Below are 23,832 nucleotides of genomic sequence, written 5' to 3'. Positions count from 1 at the left end.
CCAGGCCTCTAGGTTGAACACAGGACCTCTGCATACATGAATAAAGGTTCTTCCATGTTGGTTTCAGGCAGAGAGTCTCACGTATTTATTGTTTGCAGTAGTGTACACAGAACCATCTGCAAAAGTGGATCAGTTTTGCCTTGGGGACTTTGTCCCTATTGGTTAGAGAGCCACCCTCAGCCACAGTCTAGTACCAGGAATACATGTGATATCCTATTGGGACACTCCTCAGACCTGTACCTGAGGAAGACAGACTAAGGACTGCACCTGGTGCTGAGACCAGGAGAGGAGAAACCTAAGGGCTGACCCACTCCCTCTTCTAACCAGCAGAAAAAAGTGGAACCCAAGGGGGAGATTTACAAACATTTTGAGCTGGGTTAGCATCACAAAAGTGAGCTACCCAGTGCAAAATGTTTTTCTTGCTCATTACTTTCCAGTGCAAAAACTTGTTTTGCACTGGAAAGCACCCTCAAAGTAGTGCAAAGCAGCGGGAAGCATTGCTTTACGTAACTTAGCACAGAGGGGGCATTACATGTGTGTAACATGGGCATTCCGAAGCAACCAACCATGTCTTTTGACGCAAAACCATATTTACAAAGATTTGATAACATAGTTTTGCTCGAAAAGATAATGCCCCTACAAAGGAGGAGCTAACAGGAAAAATGCTTCCATTGCTCCGTGCTTTTCTGACTTTGCATGTGTGCTGCACCGTGCAGCATGCATAGAAAGTGGGAAAAGCTTTCCATTGTGTCTCTGGCATAGTATTTTGTACAAGAAGGGTACCCTTCCTGTACAAAACCTATGCTAGACTCATGTACACACCCTAGCACTATGGTGCTAAGGTGTGTGCTAGGTGCAAGGCCGCTGAAATCAGCACTGGTGCAAGGGAAAGTGGAGAGACCCATATCTCCGAAGATATGGCAGTCTACTGTTCCGCCCCTGTCCCGCAACATAGCACAGCCTTGCTGGAGGTGGCGCTGCATTGCGTGACTTTATTGTAAATCTCCCCCCAAGAATTAGTTGGCTGGCCTCCTGATAAATGATAGGAAAACAAAAGTTGCAAGGAACACACTTTCATAAAGGAGCCGAGCTGAAAAGTTTCAACTGAACCTGCCCTTGTATCTGCTAGTGGATTCTGCTTGAAAGAGTACTAACCCCAAAGTGGTGCCCCCCAAGTCCTGGCTCTTAGCGCTTTTCTATTTATCGCCATCTATTGCTGGATTATATTGCACTGTTAGCGCGTTATTTACAACACATTTCCCCAGGGTGATATATTTACCAGTTTCTATTTTTGTATATTGAACCGGGATTTTAATTGTGATGTATCCGAGACTTTTTATCTGTTTTTGTACTTCTAAATGCTTTACCCATTTTCCTAAGTTAAGCCTTTTCACTTTGTACTAGAACTACCAGGGGTTCAACTCAGGTTTAAATTACTGAAATATTTACTGGACCTATCAGATATGGTGCCATTTTTACTAGGTGTGAATTACCATCCACCCTCAACAGTTGCTTGAACATGAAATACCCTGAAGAAGCCAGAGACAAGAGGGATTTGGCAAAACAGGAAGAGTTCCTTTAATTAAACAAAGCGGGCTGGAGCACAGTCACAGGCATTGGGTCAGAGGACTGTATCAATTTACAATCAGTCTAAAATAGACTTTTATATAGTTCAATAAATGCAATAAAATGTTTCAGGTGATCCTTTTTTGGTAAGGAATGTGTACCTCTGTAGTTGGAAGAATATATTAAGGTACTGGATGAGGAATCCAGGGGATCTTCGACCTTGTATGGACATAATGCAGCCAGTGGGTAATGAGTCTAGATATCCGGCTTGGGGAGCATGTACTCACTGTGTTTACTGTGTGTGCTGTGTCTTGATTGGCTAAGTGTTCCTAACTTCATGTGGCATCTGACTTTATAGTGTTCTGTGAAGGCGCACACCCCTCCAGCCGTATGTGCTTTATAGAGGCCAATATTCCTGGACCATTGTGATCTTGCTATGTCTATCTGAGGGATCGATCCAGGATTTCCTGTTCACACATTTGTTTGCGTGCTACGTTATACCCCACCTATAGTTTGTCAATCTTTGTCCTTGGGCCTGGGTCTCAGAACCTGCCTCACTATTTATTTCTGAGTCCGGGTCGATGTGGAGTTCAAAAAGGGCAGATTTGTCAATAAAGATGCAATTTTGTTTTTATACACAAATGTATCATTATTCATATTGATATCAACTTTTTCAGTATTAACACAACTAATAATCCACTTTCTTATTTTGGTGTTCAGCGTTAGATCCAGAATGTGTCTTTAGCAGTAACACTCAACGAAAGCAAAACAATACTTCATGATTTTTTCTAAACATTTTTTGATTCCAGGGTTTGCACCTTTTAAAAGTGTACGGGGACATGGAGTTGGACCTGGATACCCTGACAACTTTCACAGTGGTTGATATGATGGCCCGATGCAGAGAAAAGGAAATTGAAGTTGGGTCAGAATGCCAGGGAGACAAATCATGAAAGGTCTCTCTTAGCCTGGGAAAAATCCCACCAAGCACAGATTCCCCTCTATGGAGGAAACAGTGGATGCAGCCCCAAAGAATGAAGGAGCAGTCAATCACTCGTCCCCAAATGGATGATCTGGTATACCATTCAGGGCTAGGAGAGAAGTAGGCTCTGCCACCACATGCCATCAGGGCCGGACTGGCTATCGGGCAGTTGTGTGTGCTGCCGAGTTGTGAGCTAATTTCTCTGTGGTGGGGGCTTATTTCGTTGATGGGGACCTGCGTGCGCATTGAAATAAAAAAAGCAAAACGAATTTAGTTTTTCACACGCAGGTCCCTATCACCGAAAACAGCCCCCAGCTCGGCAGCACACACAACTGCCCGGTAGCCAGTCCGGCCCTGCATGCCATTATGAACTGACCATCTGCTAGTTGGAGCTCAGTGACAGCAAGGGAACTGCAAGTCAAACAGGCAGCTATAGACCTGAAAGAAAAGAAACTTGAGCTATAGAAAAAAAGACTAGCCTTGGAAAAGGTGAAGCCCAGCTTAGAACTCTTGGGGTCTGGAGTGAATGGTAGTAGCAATGGTGAGATGTCAACAGGGGAACCGGTGATAGAAAGTTTTACATTTAAAAGTAACACCAAAATGCATTAAGCATCAACCACGGTCATCTGATTGCACTTGCTTGAGACCTAGTCATGATTTAAGGCATACTACGATGAAGCACAGGTCGAACGCAGAAATCAGTTTCATTCCGGTAAATTTTTACCACTGAAATTAAAATAAAAAATCCAGAGTGGGGAAAGGCAGCAGGCATTGGGCAAGGTCCCAGAGAAGTCTTTCACTTTTGGTAGGAAATCTATGGAAGAAATTCAAAAGTCACACCCAATGAAGGTCCTTTGCTAGACAGATACTTTTGATGCCTTCACCCCTGAACAAGTCTATGTTCAAACTTAGCCAAATTGTTTGAGCTCCAATTTCTTCCAGCAGGGCAAGGCTGGAAGTCATAGCCAAACAGGACTCCATTATGCTGAATACCCTCACTATGACGTCCTGCTGAAACTGATCTGCGGCTGCTCTGAGTGGGAGAGACCTGAATCTTTGGCCCAAGGGCAATGTACTTTCATTAAAATGACTTAGCAGGTGTGTCCGATCCTCCAGAGGTCTTTGAAGCCAAACAGTTTTTTAACTCCCAGGGTGTTAGTGAAAATAGCAGCATTTAGTAGCCGTGTAGCTTGACAGGAGGTCAATCAACTGCTTGCACCATCCCAGTGGTGAGGCCAGGAAATTGAGCAACCCCTCATCTGTGGCCACTCAAACCCACTTCAGGGGCAGCTTTTCTACCACAGGATTGGGTGCCTGGTTGACAAGAAGGTAAAAAGATGGTGCAGGCCCAGGTGTTGGTTGCATTTTCCTATGACAGGGTTGGCTTCTTTGAAGTTAACTAAGGATCTGGGCACAGCCCAGTTGGTCCTCTTGCCACAGGATCAGAACAACCTCCCCACATTTAATGTTGAGCCAGCTCTAAGTGCAAGTTAACATCTCATCAACTGGCCTCTTCAGCTCCTGGGTGACAATTTAAAACTCATGGAAAGGAGCTTCTAAATTCTTTAGGCAAAGAAAAGGTCACTTTTTAAAAGTCCCTGTTCTAAAATATGTATTACAACCCCAACTTTACCAGTGAATTGGGCTTGTAATGTATAATTACAAGGTTTTTAGCTGTTTTGTAGATGGAGATAACATTATTAAATGTAATATTTTATACCAGTGCTTTTTTAGCAAACAGCTAATCCTATTACAGTGTAAATAGCTTTTGGGGCGTAGTCACTGTAAGGATGTTTATAATAAACTTTTACATGTGTTACTTTTGAATGCCTTGCACTATGTCTCATGGGCTTTAGGGCCTACATATGGGTGACTTATTAATACAAGGAGGGTTTAGGCCTGCCAAAAGTGTTTTATGATAGGTGTTGGACCTGGCCCTTTTTGGCAGGTTCACCCCGAAACTTTTTGCTTTTTCCTAGCCTGTTTCTGGAACCTAGTGTTGATGGTTTTAGGCCTTTGCGCACTTTTTCACTGTGGTACAGTGTAAAGTGCGTGAGCTCTCTGTGTATGTGTGGTGAGTGACCTGCCCTCCCATAGGAATGAATGGGGAATATGTATGTCCATGGTAGTTCCTGATGTGTGGGGAGTGCAGGGCCGAGTTTGGTATGTGAGAACTCGTGAGACTGAATGATGCGCAACGGTATATGCGGCATGATTGTGTCTAGTCTAGAAGTGCCACTTTTCATATTTGTGTAGTCTGTGGCTGGCGTGTGATTGGCTGGTGAGCCTGGCCCAGGAGTTCCTGGGCCTGCTTGTGAATTGACTGTCTGGTTTGAGGATGACAGGGGCTGGGGAGCCCCAGGAGGTTGTCTGAGTCAGCCCGTGGATGAAAGGCGGCATCTGCTGCCAGGGAAGTGGGAGGAGATAGCACCTGGGAGTGAATGAGGCTGTGCCTGCCTGCCACAATGCTGGCTCCACCTCCCCGCTGGGCGACTGTCACCTCTGTCCCTGATACTGAAAGAAAGAAGGAAGCCAGGAAGCCCAAGGGCTCCAGCAACACTCAAGAACTTGTTTAGACCAGGTTCAGGGCCCACTTGCACAAAGACTTCAAAGACTTTTCTCTGTATAAGAAGGGGCTGTGTCCCCTTCCAAAATGTTCTTGTTTTTGACTTGAATCTGCGAGAGGCGTGCTGCTTTTTGGGCCCAGGGGAATCCCTGGGCCCTGCCCAGCCCCTGGACACCTGATGGACTTTCCTGGATGCTGGAGGACTCTTCTTTGTAGGGAGCTGTTTTGCTCCATCTTTATTCTTCCAGGACTGCTGGGACTTCTTTTTGCTGGCTGTTAATGATGCCAGGACCTTGAGCAGCCCCTCAGGTCTTTATTGTGGGCAGGAAGCGCTTTATTTCTTTAGCGCTTGAGAGCGCTTTTTTTTCCTTGCTGGGGAGCACTGTTTAACTCTAACAGCGTTGGGCGCTATTGTTGCCTATTGCCCGTGTTTTCATTATTTTTATTAATGGGTGCCACCCCATTTATTTAAGTGCCTAACGGGTGCTCACCCTGTTTCTACGTTTATTTTTGTAACCGAGGGTGCCCACCCCTCGTTATGCCCCTTTGTTCACCACCGCGGCCCGAGCTGTGTTTAATGGCCGCGGAGAGAAGAAACCGAAGGAGCTGAGCCCTGATTGGCTCAGAGAGACGAGCCCCCCTCAGCGAGCCGCGCTGTGATTGGCGCATCGCCGAGGGCTCAACAGAGGAGCCACGCACCGATTGGGGCTCGGCCAAGGGAAGAGTCACGTGGTCGGGGGCTCACTGTTAGCCCCGCGCTGGGATTCGTCCAGCGCTCGTGAGCCAGCCGCGGAGGAGAAACTGCCCGGTTGAGGAAGTGCGGGCTGTTGCGGGGCTCCCGTGTGCTGAGGGAGCCCCGGGAAAAGGAGAAGTGCGGCAGAGATGGCGCGGGGCTCCCGTGAGGTTGGGAGAACCCCGCACCAAGGGAAGAAGCCCTCCTGTGCGGGCCGCACCTGGCTGGTCTCCTGTGAGGAGAGGGAGACCAGCGCCAAGCCCTGCCTGCCGCCTCTGCAGAGGAGCCCCGCCGAAGAAAGCCCGGTGAGTAGAACGGGCTGGGGGGGCTCCGTGAGGCCAAGTGGTGGCTGTGCCAGGGCAGGCGCAGAGTCAGAGCGGCCCCGTGTGCTTAGTGGGCCGCTCCAACGATGGAGCATTATTATTTAAGGGCCGGTCGAGGCTCGAGGGGGCAGTTTTTCGTAGTCAAGAGCCCCGAGAGACTCACAGTTGTTTCTGAGTCCCCGTGTGAGGGGCTCCATCATCGTAAGGCGGCATATGTGTCTTGTTAGGGCCTCGAAGGCTCTGGGGGCATGTGTGAGATTCCGAGTCCCCAGGAGGGGGACTCCGACGAGTGGTGAATTCTTTTTGATTGAGCGCCAGAGAGGCTCCCCGCCGGCAGTTGTTTAAGAGCCTGTGTGGCTCCAACGTTTGGGACATCTTTATTTTCAGAGCCTGTGTGGCTCCAGCAGTGGCGCAGTTTGCGCCTAAGGGTCAGTGAGGACCCTGTCGCAGTTTGTTTCCCAGCTGCCCAGCAATTAGTGAGCAGCTGCACCGTTTAGGTCTTGGGATGTTCCCAGGTGCCCAGCAAGTAGTGGGCACCTGCACCGTTTAGGCCCCTGACATTGAGACACAGGGCGTCCTAGCCCCAACAAGGCCAGTTGGCCTAGGGACTGCCACAGGTGGTGGCTTATGTAGGTTTTGCGCAATTGTGTGGTTTTTCCTTGCACCTCTGAATGTTTTAGGCATCATGTGTCTTTGCGCTATTGAGTTGTGTTTTCTTTCCTGGCACCTCTGAATGTTTTTAATGCATCATGTGTCCTCCTTGATTTTACACCTCTGAATGTTTTATGCATCGTGTGTTTTATTTCCTTACACCTCTGAATGTTTTATGCATCATGTGTTTTCTTTCCTTACACCTCTTAATGTTTTATGCATCATGTGTTTACCTTTTTCCCTACACCGCTGAATGTGTTTTTGATGCATCATGTGTAATGTGTTCTTGCTTCTACCCCTAAATGTATTTTATTCTTAGGTGATTGTGTTTTGCCTAGTATAGTTTATACTAGAGAGGTTATGTGTCCATGCGTGATCTAGGCCTATGGTTATTAGTATTGCGTAGTGTGTACCTACCTTTACCAGTAGTTACTGGTTGTGATTTCTAACTGTTATTTTGTGCTATAGTGATTTTATATCCTTTTATTCTAATTTCTGACAGTATTTCTATTTCTAAAAGTGTTGATTCTGACAGTGGCCCATGTGGCCCTGTCTTGTAAATAATCCCTTATGAATATTGCCCGTGCCAGTTGGCACAATTTACATGTGTGATTTCTATCTAATGTGTTTTGACAATACAAAAGTTATTTTCATATAACCTTGTGTGGAGTTCCTTTTGTGGTGTGCCTAGGATGTTGTTGCTGTTGTGTGCTAGCGCAAATGCTTTACACAGTGCCTCCGAGTTTAGCCTTACTGCTCGTGCCAAGCTACCAAGGGGGTGAGCAGGGGTTATCTTGGCGTGTGACTCCCTTGCCCTGACTAGAATGGCGGTTTCTGCCTGGCTTTGGCGTCAGCCTAAGCCTACCAGAAATAGCCAGTTCTAACATTGTTGGTCAGCGGTGCGGATTTGGACTTGTGTTTGCGCAGTGCCACAGCGACAACTGGCTACATTACAAAACTCTGCATATTTTTTTAGATAGTCACATGTTTGGGATTATTGTTTTTTTATTTTGTTTTTCCTCAAGAGTTTCATTTTCAGATGGTGTTCCTGCGCTTTATGTTTAGTGGCAGAGGAGAGAAAATGACAGGGCGGGACGCCAGTAGAGGGGGAGGTTCCCATAGATTAGGGATCCCTTGCTGGGTCCAGTGGCCATTCCTGTTCCTATCCCTGTGTGGGTAGGTGGAAGAGAGGGAGTGTGGAGGAGAAATGGCTTGCTTGGGAAGGTGGTTATCCCCTGAGTGTAGTGTGTGTGTGTGCCTGGATTCCCCAGTATGGTAGGATCCCGTGGTGGCAGCTTAAATGTGTCCAGTGTGTGAATTCCCATTCCCAGTTCCCAGACTATGGTGCCTGGTGCTCAGTAAGAGGGGTACAGGTTGAGAGTCAGGAGCAGTGAGGAACTGTCTCACCAGTCTGGAGGGGGAGTGTGCGGATGAGTGCTGTGTTGAACTGGAGTAGTTGGTGTGAGGTTTTTTTAAAGGAGCTTGAACGGGAGGTGTCCTCTAGTGGTGTGCAGGAGGTCCTGCAGAGGCACTGGACAAGAAGGTGGATGTCTGGCGGTGTGCTAGATGTCTTGCAGAGGCATTAGAGAGTGATTCTAAAAGTAGTGGCTTGTGTATCTGATGATCCTGTGTAGGGGAAGAGGTTCATGTGTAGCCCAGCTAGGTCCCAGTAGGATGTTAGGGGTGTAGGGGCTCACGTCCTGTCTCAGTGGAGGCGGAGTGAGTGTGGGACGGTGTGTCCCACGTTGGCCCGAAACCGTATCTCAGGGCCTGGAGTGTTCCCTAAGGGAGCGCCAGGTCAGGGGCCTGGGCTGTACTTACAGGTCATTTGAGGAGGACCTTCCTGTGTCTAGAGGACGGGGAGTGTCTGTAACCAGAACTCCAGCGGTCCTGGTGTTTGGCTTCCCGAGGTACCGCTCCAAGGTGGGAGGGTGCAGAACTCTGGAAGGGGGTGCAGAGGGACGGTGTGCTTCTGACCCTGGTGCAACCTGGGGGTTTAGATCCCAGGTTGGGAGATTAGGAAACTTCTAGGTCAAGAAGGAATCTCTGCCAAAGTAGATCAGCTGAAGAGACTGAGGAGGCTGCCCTTGCTGTGTGTTCTGGAGCCCACCTGCAGTCTGTTGTTTCTACTAAGGTAGAGGAAAGGGGATTTTGCGGTGTGCTGTGTCCCCCCCACCTGCTTGAAGAGGAACTGTGCTGTGTGCTTTGTACCTCAGAAGTGGAATAGTTTCCAGGTGGTAGACCAGTGATGGAGTGAGGTCCTGATCTGGTAGGAGAATTGTTTTCTGGTGGGTGCTTCCCTGTAAGGGTGCGGAAACCCCAGAAGTAGAGTTAGGGTGGGGCATTCTTGCCCATGACCTCTGGTCAGCCTGAGGGTGTGGTCCCTAGGTTGAAGAATCAGTGGTAGTTGTAGCTATACTGAGAGAGAGAGTGGAGAATGGCTATTGTGTGCCAGGGGTTACTGCCCCCCACTCTGTGAAGTGGTTAGAACCTGTGACATTTGGATGGCCTAGGGCCTGGTCTTGGCCGTGGATGACTAGAGAGTACCAGTGGGGTATCCTAGTTGTGCCAGAGAGCTCTTGTTGAGAGAAGTACACGTGAGTTCAGAGTGGCGAAAAACCGGAGGGTGTCTCTGCCGTGCGGGCCCGTGTCCGTGTTTTGTCACCCAAAGCAAGGAAGCCCATCAGTGGAGTGATTGGTCTACCCTGCGTTTTGGCTGGAAGGGGGTTGTGTTGGACCTGGCCCTTTTTGGCAGGTTCACCCCGAAACTTTTTGCTTTTTCCTAGCCTGTTTCTGGAACCTAGTGTTGATGGTTTTAGGCCTTTGCGCACTTTTTCACTGTGGTACAGTGTAAAGTGCGTGAGCTCTCTGTGTATGTGTGGTGAGTGACCTGCGCTCCCATAGGAATGAATGGGGAATATGTATGCCCATGGTAGTTCCTGATGTGTGGGGAGTGCAGGGTCGAGTTTTGTATGTGAGAACTCGTGAGACTGAATGCTGCGCAAGGGTATATGCGGCATGATTGTGTCTAGTCTAGAAGTGCCACTTTTAGAAGTTGGCATATTTGTGTAGTCTGTGGCTGGCGTGTGATTGGCTGGTGAGCCTGGCCCAGGAGTGCCTGGGCTTGCTTGTGGATTGACTGTCTGGTTTGAGGATGACAGGGGCTGGGGAGCCCCAGGAGGTTGTCTGAGTCAGCCCGTGGATGAAAGGCGGCATCTGCTGCCAGGGAAGTTAGAGGAGATAGGACCTGGGAGTGAATGAGGCTGTGCCTGCCTGCCACAATGCTGGCTCCTCCTCCCCGCTGGGCGACTGTCACCTCTGTCCCTGATACTGAAAGAAAGAAGAAAGCCAGGAAGCCCAAGGGCTCCAGCAACACCCAAGAACCGGATTAGACCGGGTTCAGGGACCACTTGCACAAAGACTTCAAAGACTTTTCTCTGATTAAGAAGGGGCTGTGTCCCCTTCCAAAATGTTTTTGTTTCTGACTTGAATCTGCCAGGGGCGTGCTGCTGCTTGGGCCCAGGGGAATCCCTGGGCCCTGCCCAGCCCCTGGACACCTGATGGACTTTCCTGGATGCTGGAGGACTCTTCTTTGTAGGGAGCTGTTTTGCTCCATCTTTATTCTTCCAGGACTGCTGGGACTTCTTTTTGCTGGCTGTTAATGATGCCAGGACCTTGAGCAGCCCCCCAGCGCTTTATTGTGGGCAGGAAGCGCTAAATTTTGTCTTTAGCGCTTGAGAGCGCTTTATTTTCCTTGCTGGGGAGCACTGTTTAACTCTTACAGCGCCGGGCGCTGTTGTTGCCTATTGCCCGTGTTTTAATTATTTTTATTGATGGGTGCCACCCCATTTATTTAAGTGCCTAACGGGTGCTCACCCCGTTTCTACGTTTATTTTTGTAACCGAGGGTGCCCACCCCTCGTTATGCCCCTTTGTTCACCGCCGCGGCCTGAGCTGTGTTTAATGGCCGCGGAGAGAAGAAACCGAAGGAGCTGAGCCCTGATTGGCTCAGAGAGACGAGCCCCCCTCAGCGAGCCGCGCTGTGATTGGCGCATCGCCGAGGGCTCAACTGAGGAGCCGTGCACCGATTGGGGCTCGGCCAAGGGAAGAGTCACGTGGTCGGGGGCTCGTTGTTCGCCCCGCGCTGGGATTGGTCCAGTGCTTGTGAGCCAGCCGCGGAGGAGAAACTGCTCCTGTGTGCTGAGGGAGCCCCGGGAAAAGGAGAAGTGCTGCTGAGATGGCGCGGGGCTCCCGTGAGGTTGGGAGAGCCCCGCACCAAGGGAAGAAGCCGTCCTGTGCGGGTCGCACCTGGCTGGTCTCCCGTGGGGAGAGGGAGACCAGCGCCAAGCCCCGCCTGCCGCCTCTGCAGAGGAGCCCCGCCGAAGAAAGCCCGGTGAGTAGAAAGGGCTGGGGGGGCTCCGTGAGACCAAGTGGTGGCTGTGCCAGGGCAGGCGCAGAGTCAGAGCGGCCCCGTGTGCTTAGTGGGCCGCTCCAACGATGGAGCATTATTATTTAAGAGCCGGTCAAGGCTCGAAGGGGCAGTTCTTCGTAGTCAAGAGCCCCGAGAGACTCACAGTTGTTTCTGAGTCCCCGTGTGAGGGGCTCCATCATTGTAAGGCGGCATTTGTGTCTTGTTAGGGCCTAGAAGGCTCCGGGGGCATGTGTGAGATTCCGAGTCCCCAGGAGGGGGACTCCGACGAGTGGGGCATTCTTTTTGATTGAGCGCCAGAGAGGGTCCCCACCCGCAGTTGTTTAAGAGCCTGTGTGGGTCCAACGTTTGGGACATCTTTATTTTCAGAGCCTGTGTGGCTCCAGCAGTAGTGCAGTTTGCTCCTAAGGGTCAGTGAGGACCCTGTCGCAGTTTGTTTCCCAGCTGCCCAGCAATTAGTGGGCAGCTGCACCGTTTAGGTCTTGGGATGTTCCCAGGTGCCCAGCAAGTTGTGGGCACCTGCACCGTTTAGGCCCCTGACATTGAGACACAGGGCTTCCTAGCCCCAACAAGGCCAGTTGGCCTACGGACTGCCACAGGTGGTGGCTTATGTAGGTTTTGCGCAATTGTGTGGTTTTTCCTTGCACCTCTGAATGTTTTAGGCATCATGTGTCTTTGCGCTATTGAGTTGTGTTTTATTTCCTGGCACCTCTGAATGTTTTTAATGCATCATGTGTCCAGCTTGATTTTACACCTCTGAATGTTTTATGCATCATGTGTTTTCTTTCCTTACACCTCTGAATGTTTTATGCATCATGTGTTTTCTTTCCTTACACCTCTGAATGTTTTATGCATCATGTGTTTACCTTTTTCCCTACACCGCTGAATGTGTTTTTGATGCATCATGTGTAATGTGTTCTTGCTTCTACCCCTAAATGTATTTCATTCTTAGGTGGTATTGTTTTGCTTAGTATAGTTTATACTAGAGAGGTTATGTGTCCATGCGTGATCCAGGCCTATGGGTATTAGTATTGCATAGTGTGTACCTACCTTTACCAGTAGTTACTGGTTGTGATTTCTAACTGTTATTTTGTGCTACAGTGATTTTATATCCTTTTATTCTAATTTCTGACAGTATTTCTATTTCTAAAAGTGTTGATTCTGACAGTGGCCCATGTGGCCCTGTCTTGTAAATAATCCCTTATGAATATTGCCCGTGCCAGTTGGCACAATGTACATGTGCGATTTCTATCTAATGTGTTTTGACAATACAAAAGTTATTTTCATATAACCTTGTGTGGAGTTCCTTTTGTGGTGTGCCTAGGATGTTGTTGCTGTTGTGTGCTAGCGCAAATGCTTTACACAGTGCCTCCGAGTTTAGCCTTACTGCTCGTACCAAGCTACCAAGGGGGTGAGCAGGGGTTATCTTGGCGTGTGACTCCCTTGCCCTGACTAGAATGGTGGTTTCTGCCTGGCTTTGGCGTCAGCCTTAGCCTACCAGAAATAGCCAGTTCTAACAATAGGTCTAGTTTGTACTTTTAAACTTTAACAGACAGGTTACAGTGGTATGTCTGCAGTCATGTTTACAGTCACTGTAGTGTGTGGCACAATGGGTGCAGCAGTTCACTAGTGACATTTTACTTATAGGAACTGGGTACACTTTGTACCATAAACCAGGAACTTAGAGGAAAGTAAAGCATCTCAATTGAGGATATAGCCAATTTTGACATGCTTTAGAGGTAAAAGCACAACCAGTGGGACCTGGTTAGCAGAGTCTCAGTGAACAGAGTAAAAAATGCAGCAGCATGAGTCTAAAAATAAAGCAGTCATCATGCAAAGAGAGGCAGTTCTGTAAAACCGGCAAGCTGAACCTATACTTTACATTGATTTCCTCCATTGATTGATGAAAAAGAATTCATGTTGTATAAATATCTTCTCTAATAAAAGAGAGAGGGACCCCAAAACCAAAGGGATAGGGTTCCACAATTGACGCAAGTCAGAAAGAAATTCCCTTTGGGCGAATTTACCATAGTACATAGGTACTCACAAACATACAATAAACTACCAACACCTCACATATCACAAGGAAGCAATGTAAACAGGTGAAAATTACAATATATGTGAAAACACTCTGGCAAAAATAAAGTATTAAAACAATTTATTGAACATACATTACATCAATTAAAAGCTAAAAATTGGGAAACACATACAGGACGGTACAATAATCAATAAAAACAACATTCCAATAAAAAGGAGTTCACAGGGAAAAAGGATTAAACTCAAACAAAAACCATTAATTTTGAATTTCTCCTTAATTTGTAATCCCAGATTAGCTCCTTGGGCGTCGACGCGTTTCGGCGGTACACTCAATTTAATCCGCCTTCATCAGGACAATGTATAAACAATGTTTCCCAAATATTTTCTGAAATTTAAATAAGATCAGTCTTAGGCATCGTTTATAGGCACAATAGATCTAGTTAAATGACAGAAATTTAAAGCCAAAAGTCCTTAAAAAACGTAATGTTTCCAGCTCTCTCTATAGACACACATAAACATTGCTTCCAGTACAAAGAAAAACATGCAACATAATCACATAAATATTGCATAATCACATACATATTAGGTTACTACATTTGTAGCCTAATCCCATAAGTTCATTGCATTATAGAAATAGGTTCCTCATATTTGGAAATATTGTCAGGGACCCATCTATTATTACCCAGATTGGGGACCAGGAACATATGATTTTCCATTGGTTGGCGAAAATACCCGATCATAATAAAACAGAGGTGGCATATACGGCGAGCAGTAATATATCACCTACCTCATGCAGAAGATATATATAACAGTGTATCATAAGGGGTGTTCAGCCTCCTTATCTTTAAATGGAGGTATTCGTCCAGCGAATAATCTGCTATATATGTCCAGAATACCTAGTTATGAGAGGGATGAACATCCTATTTAGTTTGTTTCAAGGTTAAATATCCCTGTTTTTTGGCCAAAACAATTGGTTTGTCAATGTACCAAAGTGGCAAGTATCCAGTCTACCTTACAGCAGCTATTTATCAATACATATCCACTTACGGATTAGTTAAAACAGCAAGCAAAAAGCCTCTCTTATCTGCTGTGTTATATAGGTTGTATATCATTTGAATGAGCCTATTTATATTGAGACTCATACATATAGAGGCATAAAGTCAGTGCTTGCCACTCAACTAGAGGCAAAAATGGGAAGCATACCAATACTATTCCTGCCTGCCAATCAAATCACGGTATAGCGAAAAGCATGGCGATATTGTTACCAAGATAGAATGTCATATAGAATTCGCAGTTTTCCTTTTTATACTTACTTTTAAAATTCAGTGACAAGACGCACTTATATTCCTTTCAATGTCGAAAAAGCATCCAGCTAGGTGACTGGAAGCTGAAAATAAAAACATGCCATTACTGGCTGAATACCCCCCGGATGATACCTACTAGTATACACATATCACTAGATATACTCACAGAAAGTTAAAAAGGCTGCATCAAAAGCACGCGGTAATTATATAATAGGTTCCGACTTCCACTTCTCAATAGAGCGTTTTCAGGAATCGGTAACCATGCAGGAAAGGGTTCAAAGTTCCAATCCAAGGATACTCGCTACCCGAGGAAATTTCCTCTATGTGGACCCTGCATAGTATGACAAATTGAAAAGGACTTTGTCACGAACGTGCCCTTCTCGTAATGGCGAATATCAGTTAGTGCCCCCCATTTAGTTCAGTTACCTTTTGTATCCAGGTCACGTACGTCCCGCGTGCTAGTCCTCTCGTCTTCCCGGCTAACAAACTCTCTGGGAGACGTGCGGTTTTAAATACCGGCAAAACGCGGGCCTTTGTTGATGACGATTGCGGAAATAGTAGAGCGGGTGAAAAGACTACCCGTGATATTAGCCGCGTTGTTAGTTTAAAAGTGATGAAGATATACTCAACCATAAATCTCTTAGAACCTAGTATAAGAGATATCATCGTGCACTAAATTAGCGCAGAGTAGTGCTCTACTTCGAGGATATATTTCTTCTAATAAATTTGATTTGTTAGTATCGACCATCGGAAAAAATATAAATAAAAATAAAGTTGCTTAAATCAGAGGGTCGGTATTATCTAAATACTAATACCCAAAGATAACTCATTTATAGCAACATATTATACGGATGGTGGAGAGAAAGTTATATTAGCCTTTCAATGTATACAAATCTAAATATTCTATCGGTGGCATGCATTCATGGTACCGCTACATAGACGATATTTTCTTTATATGGGAAGGGCCAATCGAATTACTTGATGAATTCCTTCTTTGGATAAACCTAGGAGATCCAAACCTAAAATTTACCTCATCCTATAGTACCAGCAAGGTTGAATTTCTTGATATCTGCATCAAGAACTGCAATGGAGCCTTGGCAGTGGAATTATTTACCAAGCCAATGGCTAAAAACACACTGCTGGAATTCTCCAGCTTCCACCCAAAATCACAAAGGGAAAGCATCCCCTTCAGTCAGTTTCTTCGCCTCCGTAGAAATTGTTCTGATTTAAATGATTACTACAAACATGCTGAAGATCTCAGACTGAAATTTAAAGATAGGGGATACCCAAAAAAACTCCTCTCGAACTCCATGAAAAGAGCACGGTTTTATGACCGGGATGCTCTGATCCGTAATACTTCCAAAGAGAAGGAGCCTCTCAATAAAGTTGTCTTTGTCAGCAAGTTTTCGAGTATGAGTAATCAAATAAAAAACATTGTGAACAGGCACTGGCACATCTTGAATCATGAAGAAGAGTTAGCACTAGAGAAACCTCTATTTGCTTTTAAAAAAAACAAAAATCTTCGTGATCTGCTGGTTCATACCTATAAAGAGGAACCAGCGGATAAACAACGAACAATTGATGGCATGAAGGTTACTGGTACAACCAAATGTGGTAATTGTAACATTTGTACCCAATGTATTGTGGGGTCTGAGATTGTATGCAACTCCAAGAAAATAACATGTAAGACCCACAATAATTGTAAAAGTAATAATGTCATTTATCTGCTTCAGTGCCCTTGCGGCCTTTGTTATGTTGGAGAAACCGGGAGAGAGGTACGAACCAGACTCCAGGAACATAGATCAGCCATTAAAACAAAAAAAGTAACTGCCCCCATTGTTGCCCATTTCTTAGAAAAGGGCCATAAAGAATCTGAATTTGGCTGGTTCATAATGGAAAAAATTAAAATAGGTAAAAGAGGTGGCAATATGGTTTCAAGGAGAAAAGAAAGAGAGCAGTGGTATATCTCCTACCTCGACACAGTTAAGAGGGGCTTAAACTCGAGAGAAGAATGGGATCGCATTATCGGAGCCATATAGAATATTTATATGCCCCTAGTTTTAGTACATTGCCTAAATTGCCTAATTTGCTGTAACCAGACCTACTACTTAAAAAACTGAATAGCGCTGAGAACTGTGCTCACAGTGTCCAGATTATAGAAGATCGGTCTTCAGAAATGTGCGCCCAAGGTATACAATGTATCGGGCTGCTGGGGGAAACTATACCATGGACAGGTAGGACTTGTGTGAATAACTGGGTGACCATTCATTATGAATGCATGCCACCGATAGAATATTTAGATTTGTATACATTGAAAGGCTAATATAACTTTCTCTCCACCATCTGTATAATATGTTGCAATAAATGAGTTATCTTTGGGTATTAGTATTTAGATAATACCGACCCTCTGATTTAAGCAACTTTATTTTTATTTATATTTTTTCCGATGGTCGATACTAACAAATCAAATTTATTAGAAGAAATATATCCTCGAAGTAGAGCACTACTCTGCGCTAATTTAGTGCACGATGATATCTCTTATACTAGGTTCTAAGAGATTTATGGTTGAGTACATCTTCATCACTTTTAAACTAACAACGCGGCTAATATCACGGGTAGTCTTTTCACCCGCTCTACTATTTCCGCAATCGTCATCAACAAAGGCCCGCGTTTTGCCGGTATTTAAAACCGCGCGTCTCCCAGAGAGTTTGTTAGCCGGCAAGACGAGAGGACTAGCACGCGGGACGTACGTGACCTGGATACAAAAGGTAACTGAACTAAATGGGGGGCACTAACTGATATGCGCCATTACGAGAAGGGCACGTTCGTGACAAAGTCCTTTTCAATTTGTCATACTATACAGGGTCCACATAGAGGAAATTTCCTCGGGTAGCGAGTATCCTTGGATTGGAACTTTGAACCCTTTCCTGCATGGTTACCGATTCCTGAAAACGCTCTATTGAGAAGTGGAAGTCGGAACCTATTATATAATTACCGCGTGCTTTTGATGCAGCCTTTTTAACTTTCTGTGAGTATATCTAGTGATATGTGTATACTAGTAGGTATCATCCGGGGGGTATTCAGCCAGTAATGGCATGTTTTTATTTTCAGCTTCCAGTCACCTAGCTGGATGCTTTTTTCGACATTGAAAGGAATATAAGTGCGTCTTGTCACTGAATTTTAAAAGTAAGTATAAAAAGGAAAACTGCGAATTCTATATGAAATTCTATCTTGGTAACAATATCGCCATGCTTTTCGCTATACCGTGATTTGATTGGCAGGCAGGAATAGTATTGGTATGCTTCCCATTTTTGCCTCTAGTTGAGTGGCAAGCACTGACTTTATGCCTCTATATGTATGAGTCTCAATATAAATAGGCTCATTCAAATGATATACAACCTATATAACACAGCAGATAAGAGAGGCTTTTTGCTTGCTGTTTTAACTAATCCGTAAGTGGATATGTATTGATAAATAGCTGCTGTAAGGTAGACTGGATACTTGCCACTTTGGTACATTGACAAACCAATTGTTTTTGCCAAAAAACAGGGATATTTAACCTTGAAACAAACTAAATAGGATGTTCATCCCTCTCATAACTAGGTATTCTGGACATATATAGAAGATTATTCGCTGGACGAATACCTCCATTTAAAGATAAGGAGGCTGAACACCCCTTATGATACACTGTTATATATATCTTCTGCATGAGGTAGGTGATATATTACTGCTCGCCGTATATGCCACCTCTGTTTTATTATGATCGGGTATTTTCGCCAACCAATGGAAAATCATATGTTCCTGGTCCCCAATCTGGGTAATAATATATGGGTCCCTGACAATATTTCCAAATATGAGGAACCTATTTCTATAATGCAATGAACTTATGGGATTAGGCTACAAATGTAGTAACCTAATATGTATGTGATTATGCAATATTTATGTGATTATGTTGCATGTTTTTCTTTGTACTGGAAGCAATGTTTATGTGTGTCTATAGAGAGAGCTGGAAACATTACGTTTTTTAAGGACTTTTGGCTTTAAATTTCTGTCATTTAACTAGATCTATTGTGCCTATAAACGATGCCTAAGACTGATCTTATTTAAATTTCAGAAAATATTTGGGAAACATTGTTTATACATTGTCCTGATGAAGGCGGATTAAATTGAGTGTACCGCCGAAACGCGTCGACGCCCAAGGAGCTAATCTGGGATTACAAATTAAGGAGAAATTCAAAATTAATGGTTTTTGTTTGAGTTTAATCCTTTTTCCCTGTGAACTCCTTTTTATTGGAATGTTGTTTTTATTGATTATTGTACCGTCCTGTATGTGTTTCCCAATTTTTAGCTTTTAATTGATGTAATGTATGTTCAATAAATTGTTTTAATACTTTATTTTTGCCAGAGTGTTTTCACATATATTGTAATTTTCACCTGTTTACATTGCTTCCTTGTGATATGTGAGGTGTTGGTAGTTTATTGTATGTTTGTGAGTACCTATGTACTATTGTAAATTCGCCCAAAGGGAATTTCTTTCTGACTTGTATAAATATCTTCACCTTTCTACTCTTTCTCCTTTGTTGGACTCCAAAAAGTTTCATACTGGGTCTTTATTTATAGTTTGCACCTGGTTACTAATGTTTTCCTCTTGGTGTTAAATTGTATGTTCATTAAGGCAATTCGGATTCAATTTGGTATTTCCAAATCGTTCATACAGTGAAATAGGGATTTCTTATTTCAGATTTGTAAATACGAAATTGCTATTTAGAAACAGTATTGTACGAATCTGGCAAACTACCAAATCTTTATTTCATCACCTTGAATGGACTTTAGTACATATTAAAAGCCCTTTTCTTGTACAGTTTATTAACCAGTTTGAATTTAGTTAACGAATAATAACCTTTAGGATATATAGCCTCTAATTCAGCAAGTAATTCCTAATTTTTTCCAGAAACAAACATGGAAAAGGAGGGATTTACCACACCAATAAGTACTGCACAACACGTTGTCCTTTTTACTGGGTGTTGTAAATACTGCATCCTTGTCTGGCCTATTTGGAATAAGGGCCCGAAAAGGTGCAGGAAAAACCTGCTCATAGGCACACAGACACAGACATGCCTCTGTTGACCATAAAACCTGTTTGCATCACCAGAAACGAATTTGTCACTGATATTGACACTATCAGCAGTGACCAATAATTTCCCATGGCAACATAGCAATGCCCCAAGCGACATCGGTGAGAGACTCAAATGGCAAACCCAAAGATAGATTAAATGGTCCTTCCGTGAATTGTAGTCCTGTGTGATGCCCTGGTACTACTGTGAAAATAAAATACAAGCCCTGCAGAAAAAGCCTCACACTGCACCTGATACATATTCTGTGCACATGGCCACAGCCCCGTTATAAAAACCCGCACTGGTCCTGCTGTAAAATCGCCAGATTACTGGCAAGTGTTGATAAGGGGTAGAAAATCAAAAGGCAAATGTTCAGCTTCATGGCAAAATGTAGGTAAAACTATCCGAACAGAATGATTTAGAATGGATAAATAAGGTGATCACAGCAACAGTGTACTAAATATGGCGTCTGTCACATTTAATGATGAGGGTCAATGAATTAATGACATTTCTGTAGCATGGTGTAAAAGCACGTCAACCAAGAAATAGAAGATAACCTGCATATAATGCAATGTATCATGGGGCTGCATTGTGTTCCCAGCAAAATGTGTCCCTAAGTGGGATTCTCCAATGAAAGATGATCACTGGGAGGGAGATTTTTGTAGGGGAATCTGCACAAGAGTATTGCTGCAGTTGTTCATTTGATCTCATATATGGGCGCTTCATTTAAGCAGGTGCATATCCCATGAACTTGTATGTCGCAAACAACATCTGTTCAGCTCGATGTCACAGAACAAAAGACAAAAATAGAAATTTTTGAAATAATTTTAACCACTGAGATTTGAGTCCACTCTTAAGAAAATAAGTCTTCAACTCACCCGAAACACAGCACACCACTACCTGCTGCTAGAATACATCCCATCTGAGCAGGAAGACAAGTCACATAAGTTGTACATTTAACGCATTATCTACAATGAACACCTTCCTACAATCCACATAGCAGGCTGATCATTGTTGAGTCCAACAAGAATCAGCATGCAACTGAAAAAGGTAAGTATATTTTTTTTGTATTCACTTTGTAAACCTTGTCCCTACATTTCATGCACTAATACACCAGTGAGTGGTGCTATGGATGCATGCCATATACACCCTCGCCCCAATGACAGGCCCGAGCCAATATGAAATCTCCATGTAATATTGAAATCTGTAAAGCACAGCTGTAAGAGTGTAACTTTATCCACTTCAAAGGAATCGGTACTAGCACCCATTCTAACCATATGACCTAAGGTATCATGGTTATAAAGTATTTTTCAGTACCATCATGACCACTGTAGACCTTGCTCTGTAAGCGTGTACATAAACCCAACTGGAGAACTGAGGAAGCTTTAAATCCATGAAAACTGAACTCAATTTGGAATTTTGCGATGGATCATTTGGGTAGATCACTTATGGCATTCTTAAGTAACCCGTATTAGACCTGGCATGCTTAAGGTGGTCTTCCCCAAATCTTTTTGCTTTTTACCTCCACATTTTGCTGAATCTTATTGTTGGCCTTAGGACTCTGAGCTGTTTACCACTGCTAGTCATTGATAAAGTGCTTGGGTTTTTTCCCTAAACATGTGTGTAATTTGTGTGAACATGATTGCCATATTTAATTTACTTGTGAGTCGCTAATAAAATGGTATATAACTGGCCCAGGGCCTGTAAGTTAAATGCTACTAATGGACTGCAGCACTGATTGTGCCACCCACAGAAGTAGCTTTTCATACCTATCTTAGACCTGCCACTGCAATGCCTGTATGCAGTTTATCTTCCACTCCAACCAGGCATTTAAAACTACTTGCCAAACCTTAACCTCCACTTTTATTACATGTAAGTCACCCCTAAGAGCAGAGTGCTTTGAAGGAAAAGTTAGGACATGTACCTGGTTGTTGTACATGTCCTAGTGGTGAGAAACACACACATTTGTTTTTCACTACTATGAGGCCTGCTCCTCTCATATGTAAACATTGGGGATTCCTGCAGCACATATGCGGTGTCATTTTTTGGGTGATGCCAACATATTTCACATTGTTTGTGCCTGCTTCAATAGGAATTCATATTTTATGCAAAGTTTTGTTTTTCTGTCTTAGAAGATCTGGGCGCTGAGGAAAAATCTATGGGTGTTAGTGCTGATCATTCCCAGTAGCATCCCTGTTAAGGCAGAGTGGTGCAAAGTGAAGCAGACCAGTTTTTGTTCTGTCAAAAGTGCATCTTTAAAGTGCAAAAAAACCTTTTGTGCAGGAGAGGAAATAGCATCTGCTGTTTCATGTTGCACTACATTGGCATCAGTGCTAAGCTTTAGAAATCTCAGTCTTAAAGTCCATAGCAGTTCAATGGCTGTTAAACCTGACAGCCTTGGTGTGGTATAACTTCAAATATTTTGTCTTCAACCCACCTTTTTGCTGTACTCATTTTTGTTAGATTTAGGACTCTGTGCACTTTACCTTTTCTAACCACCACTAACTTGATTGTGCACTTCACACCAATCTCGGTAGAAATTGCCCTACACCTAACTGGATTATGGGGTTTACTTTTTAGTCTCTAATAAATGGTATTACATGTACTCATGGCACATAAATTATATGCTACTTGAAGGTCTGCAGCACTCACTTTGCCACTCACTTAAAGTAGCATTTTCAAAACATGTCTCAGGCCTGCCACTGTAGCCTTGAGTGCAGTTTTAAAGTGCCATTTTGTCCTGCCAAATGAAATCTTTTGCTAGGCCTAAACCCTCCTTTTTAGTACTTTTAAGTTACTCCTAAGATAGTCCCGAAAAGGCTCATAGGGCAAAGTTCTTTGTATTTAAAATGTGGGACATGTCTACATACTTTTTACATGTCCTGCCTGTAAAAAAACTAATTTTTTGACTGCTGTAAGTCCTATCGCTCCCATTGATTAACACTGGAATACCCTATTACATTTAACCCCATTGCCGCGGGGCTAATTCCCCCGCGGCGCTGGGGGGAGGCGGGCCGCACACGGCGCCGTGGTGCAGATGACGAGCTGAGCTCATCATGCAGCACGGTGGCCGAGTGCTGATGACGAGCTGAGCTCGTCATGGCCACGCCCACTCAATGGATCGCCCAGCACAGCGGGGTAATTATCCCCGTGTGGGCGTTCCGCGGGGGCCATGACGAGCTCAGCTCGTCATCAGCACACGGCCACCGTGCTGCACGACGAGCTCAGCTCGTCATCAGCACACAAGAGGTTAATAAGTACTAACTTTAGATTAGGAGAAGATAGAGGTGTGCTGTTTACACTCAAATGAATCATAACTTAAAATCCACTTTAATAGTGAAGTCAGATTTTAAGTACCAATTTTGAAAATGCCTCTAAAAGTTGAAATGTTCTTGTCCTTACCATCTGTGTCTTTTTGCCAGAGTTCTGGGCCACATGACTATGAACGGCTCTGCTGCTGGGGTTTATGAATTGCTTCCAGGCAGTGACTGTTAGAAATTGGGTTTTTGGTTGGAAGAGGTGTGTACTCCCAAGCAGGAACTGCTATCCTAGTCAGAGTAAGTCACAAACATACGCTATATTAACCTATTCACACTCCCTGGAAGCTTGGCACAGAGCAGTGAGGCTTAACTTAAGAGGCAATATGTAAAGCATTTGTGCTGCACTTCAAACAGTACAACAGTGAAAATACCACTCAAAAAGATTATACACCAAGTCAAAAAATAACACTCTTAATTTAATGAATAAAACAAGAAACAAATGATGACAATATACCAATAAGTAGAATCAGAGATATTGTTTCTTTACAAGTATAAGTGAAAATAGTGCCAAAAAAGCATTAAGCACCAACAAGAGATATCTGGTCGAACAAGACTGGGACAAGGTCAAAGGTTCAGGCCGATGCAATGGCGTGCAGGCCGGCCACTGGGACTAAGGAAGCCCAGCTGATCAAAAGTGCCTTGGTTTAGGCTGCATTGAAAACAAAGATCCTGTTAAAGGTGGAGTGCAGAGAGTGATTCATCTATGTGGATCCACACGTTCAGTGGTGATGCACTGGGCCTGGCGGTGCAACAGCGACGATGCTTGATGAGAATCGTACAGTGGTGGTTCTGAAAGCAGAACGTAGGCTCC

This window comes from Lissotriton helveticus, chromosome 4_1 (assembly GCF_964261635.1).
Source record: "Lissotriton helveticus chromosome 4_1, aLisHel1.1, whole genome shotgun sequence".
Lineage (NCBI taxonomy): Eukaryota > Metazoa > Chordata > Amphibia > Caudata > Salamandridae > Lissotriton > Lissotriton helveticus.
The sequence above is the reverse complement of the archived record's forward strand: the minus strand, read 5'-3'. Positions refer to the sequence as shown.